This window comes from Schistocerca serialis, chromosome 4 (assembly GCF_023864345.2).
Source record: "Schistocerca serialis cubense isolate TAMUIC-IGC-003099 chromosome 4, iqSchSeri2.2, whole genome shotgun sequence".
NCBI lineage: Eukaryota > Metazoa > Arthropoda > Insecta > Orthoptera > Acrididae > Schistocerca > Schistocerca serialis.
This window is the reverse complement of record NC_064641.1, coordinates 413,825,129-413,830,128: the sequence shown is the minus strand read 5'-3', so window position 1 is coordinate 413,830,128 and position 5,000 is coordinate 413,825,129. Positions and strand designations below refer to the sequence as shown.

Below are 5,000 nucleotides of genomic sequence, written 5' to 3'. Positions count from 1 at the left end.
ACCTGCGTCGACGATTTGAGGAGGTGGCCCTCCCACATAAGATGCCGCTCCAGCACCTCAATCTCACGCTGCACCTCGTCCCGGCCTGCACCGTCGGGGGCTGGTCCAATCCTCTTCAGCGCCAGGAGACGGGACCGGCGGAGTGTTGGCCCCATCCATCGGCATGATGGGATGCCGAGGCCTCCCTGGGCTACAGGAGCATGGAAGTAGCCCAGGGGAGTGTCCGCCGGAAGGCGGAACCATCTCCTGACGGCGGCCCGGATGGTCACGTCTGCCGCTTTCAACGCACCCACTTGGGTGCGGCTGAGGGCCAGCCCGTGGTACAGGCCTGGGAGAAGTACGTTGGTGAGGGCGTAGAGGCGCTGTTGCGGCTTAAGCGGAGCTCGGGAGATGACGTCCAGCTGCTCCACCAGGTGGCGTCGTGGGTTGAACACGCAGCGACCCGCGGTGGAGAATTGCAGTCCCAGATACCGGAAGGTTTCACCCACACGTAGGGCGGGCATGGTGGCGTTGCCCGCTTTGAAGGTAACGTCGGCGTCGACCTTCACCTTCTTGTCACGCCCAGACGCGACTAAAGCGAGGGTGAAACACTTCCGGGCGTTGATCTGCAGCCCCAGATGGCCGAGGGCTGCGACGGCTGCGTCGATGAGGGACTGCAATCCCCTCGCGGTCGATGCAAAAAGCAGGACGTCATCTGCGAAGGCCGCAGCGTTGACTCTGCGGCCGAGGATCCGAGCTCCGATGTGGGAGGGAAGTTGACTCAAAACATAGTCCACCGCAAAATTGAAAAGGAGGGGGGAGAGGGGGTCACCCTGACGCACACCCCTTGCCGGCTGCAGGGGCACGCCCACGTCGGCGCCGCCCGCTATCACTGTCGTGCTACCCTCGTAACACCTTTCGACGTACTCAATAAAGCAATCCGGCAGGCCATGAGCCCTCAGCACGGGGCGGAGGGCAGCATGGTCCACCGAATCGAACGCTTTAGAGACGTCGATCGATGCCACAAAAACAGAGCGACAGGAGCGGACTGCGTCGGTGAGAGCAGTGTCCAAGATGAAGGTGTTTTCCAACATCCCATCCCGGGGGATGAATGCCCGCTGACGTTCGTCCACAGCACATGCACGCATCAGGCGTGACGCGAGAACCTTGTGAAAGGTCCGCGCCAACACCGAGCAGACCGTAATGGGGCGAAAGTCAGCGGGGGATGTTGGTGCAGCCGTTTTGGGGAGAAGTGACGTCCGGGCGCGAAGCAGACGCTCGGGGAGGGCGCGGGCCAGGAGGAAGAGGTTCAAGAGTTTCACCAGGACTTCATGCGGCAGGCGCCGCAGCTCCGCTGGAGTCAGGCCGTCCGGCCCGGCCGCCGATCCCCTGGGCGGCAAGGCAGCAGCGACCTCCTCACGTGTGACCGGCCCCCATAGGCACTCAGGAGCGACAGGCTCCGAGTGCGGGAGAAGGCGGTCACGGATGAAGCCAGCGGTGGAGATCGGCTTCTTCGTGAAGAGGTCCGCCCAGAAGTCCAGCAGACCGGGGATGTCGGGTGGCGGCTGCAGCAGGGTGCCGTCCAGCAAGCCGCGCACGCAACGTGCACGCGACCTGCGGAAGGCGTCCTGTGTCCGCGCGAACTCCCAGCGGCGCCGCTTGCGCTTCTGCAGCGGCGGGGCGGCAGGCGGCCGCTTGGATGATAGGCGCGGCCGCTGTGCCCTGGTGATCGACCTCTCCCCCCTGGACCCGACCGACGCAAGGGCATCCGGGAGCATGCCCAGGATGACATCGGGCGGCGTGCCCCGCCCCAGACCAATGACTCGATCCAGAGCAGAGAAACGCTGGGCGGAAGCAGGTAGCCCCGCCAGATGCTCCCAGATGGCGGCGTCAGTCGGCCCCTCCGGCGGCGGCCCGGTGGTGTCGGCCGCGAAGTCCTCGGCTGCGTCGACGGGCGGCGCAGCGGCCTCGCCCGCGTCAGGCAGCGAGCTCGCTGCTCCCCGGCGGGACGCCGGCTCTTCCCCCCGACCGATCTCAAGCGCCTCCATGAATTGGCGGACAAGCTGCTTGTGGGCAGCTTGCCGCCGTCGGCACTTGATTGCCTCAAGCGTTCGGTCGGGGAACATCCTAATAAGCTCTTGATTAACGAAGAAGAACCGGGCGTCCCTCTCAAGGAACAGTTCGGCCTCTGCCTTGGCGAGCGACAGGACTTCTTCCTCCGTCCACCTCGCGCGATGCCTCTCCGTCACGATCTCAGCGTTGGCGGCCGCAAGGTGTTGGCGGCGGCGATGGACCCCGAGACCGTTCTTCGTGGTAAAAGTGCGGTGGCACTCACTGCAAGCAAAGGGAGCTACACAAACTATCGCATTTTCGTTACGGCCGGTTGGCCGGATAGGTGCTGGGGTAGCTGGGGTGGCACCTTCAGCGGAAGGGCCACCATCTCTTGTTTCTTGTAGGCTGCCCCCAACTATAAAGGGATAATGCGAGGGGGGGCTGGTAACCCCCCCAAGCCCCTGGTGCGGTCTTCCACTCTGCGAAAATCAGCGGGCCCACGAGAAGGGGAGAAGACCGCAGGAGAGGAGAGGCTAAGAGGGCTAGGCCCATGTATTGCGCATCACTCTCCCTGTAACTATAACCCAAGGAAGGCACCTCGCAGCAGCAGCACGACTACATCAAGACCGCACTTCGAAAAGCCAAGTCCGGATGCAGCCACACCGCCGCCACTTGGCCACCTTAAGAGAGTCATAGTTACTCCCGCCGTTTACCCGCGCTTGCTTGAATTTCTTCACGTTGACATTCAGAGCACTGGGCAGAAATCACATTGCGTCAACACCCGCTAGGGCCATCGCAATGCTTTGTTTTAATTAGACAGTCGGATTCCCCCAGTCCGTGCCAGTTCTGAGTTGATCGTTGAATGGCGGCCGAAGAGAATCCGCGCACCCGCGCGCCCCCGGAGGAGCACGCTAAGGCGGACGCGGCCTCGCAGCAAGGAAGATCCGTGGGAGGCCAAGGCACGGGACCGAGCTCGGATCCTGCACGCAGGTTGAAGCACCGGGGCGCGAACGCCGCGCAGGCGCGCGCATCCTGCACCGCCGGCCAGCACGAGGCCGACCAACGGCGAGAGCAGACCACGCCCGCGCTAAACGCCCGCACTTACCGGCACCCCTACGGCACTCACCTCGCCCAGGCCCGGCACGTTAGCGCTGACCCACTTCCCGACCAAGCCCGACACGCCCCGATCCTCAGAGCCAATCCTTATCCCGAAGTTACGGATCCAATTTGCCGACTTCCCTTACCTACATTATTCTATCGACTAGAGGCTCTTCACCTTGGAGACCTGCTGCGGATATGGGTACGAACCGGCGCGACACCTCCACGTGGCCCTCTCCCGGATTTTCAAGGTCCGAGGGGAAGATCGGGACACCGCCGCAACTGCGGTGCTCTTCGCGTTCCAAACCCTATCTCCCTGCTAGAGGATTCCAGGGAACTCGAACGCTCATGCAGAAAAGAAAACTCTTCCCCGATCTCCCGACGGCGTCTCCGGGTCCTTTTGGGTTACCCCGACGAGCATCTCTAAAAGAGGGGCCCGACTTGTATCGGTTCCGCTGCCGGGTTCCGGAATAGGAACCGGATTCCCTTTCGCCCAACGGGGGCCAGCACAAAGTGCATCATGCTATGACGGCCCCCATCAACATCGGATTTCTCCTAGGGCTTAGGATCGACTGACTCGTGTGCAACGGCTGTTCACACGAAACCCTTCTCCGCGTCAGCCCTCCAGGGCCTCGCTGGAGTATTTGCTACTACCACCAAGATCTGCACCGACGGCGGCTCCAGGCAGGCTCACGCCCAGACCCTTCTGCGCCCACCGCCGCGACCCTCCTACTCGTCAGGGCTTCGCGGCCGGCCGCAAGGACCGGCCATGACTGCCAGACTGACGGCCGAGTATAGGCACGACGCTTCAGCGCCATCCATTTTCAGGGCTAGTTGCTTCGGCAGGTGAGTTGTTACACACTCCTTAGCGGATTCCGACTTCCATGGCCACCGTCCTGCTGTCTTAAGCAACCAACGCCTTTCATGGTTTCCCATGAGCGTCGATTCGGGCGCCTTAACTCGGCGTTTGGTTCATCCCACAGCGCCAGTTCTGCTTACCAAAAGTGGCCCACTTGGCACTCCGATCCGAGTCGTTTGCTCGCGGCTTCAGCATATCAAGCAAGCCGGAGATCTCACCCATTTAAAGTTTGAGAATAGGTTGAGGTCGTTTCGGCCCCAAGGCCTCTAATCATTCGCTTTACCGGATGAGACTCGTACGAGCACCAGCTATCCTGAGGGAAACTTCGGAGGGAACCAGCTACTAGATGGTTCGATTAGTCTTTCGCCCCTATACCCAGCTCCGACGATCGATTTGCACGTCAGAATCGCTACGGACCTCCATCAGGGTTTCCCCTGACTTCGTCCTGGCCAGGCATAGTTCACCATCTTTCGGGTCCCAACGTGTACGCTCTAGGTGCGCCTCACCTCGCAATGAGGACGAGACGCCCCGGGAGTGCGGAGGCCGCCGCCCCGTGAAGGGCGGGGAAGCCCCATCCTCCCTCGGCCCGCGCAAGGCGAGACCTTCACTTTCATTACGCCTTTAGGTTTCGTACAGCCCAATGACTCGCGCACATGTTAGACTCCTTGGTCCGTGTTTCAAGACGGGTCGTGAAATTGTCCAAAGCTGAAGCGCCGCTGACGGGAGCGATTATTCCGCCCGAGAGCATCCCGAGCCAACAGCGGCGCGGGTCCGGGGCCGGGCCAGGTAGGTCCGTCATCCGGGAAGAACCGCGCGCGCTTGCCGGGAGCCCGAGCGCCCAAAGGGGCGAATCGACTCCTCCAGATATACCGCCGGGCAGCCAGCCAGGACACCGGGGCTCTGCCCAACAGACGCGAACCGAGGCCCGCGGAAGGACAGGCTGCGCACCCGGGCCGTAGGCCGGCACCCAGCGGGTCGCGACGTCCTACTAGGGGAGAAGTGCGGCCCACCG

At 62.6% G+C, this 5,000-nt stretch overlaps 1 pseudogene; it reads right to left on the bottom strand.

The window, feature by feature from the left end:
* Positions 1-5,000, bottom strand: part of LOC126475610 (large subunit ribosomal RNA) — a 7,951-nt pseudogene that overhangs the window by 2,356 nt on the left and 595 nt on the right.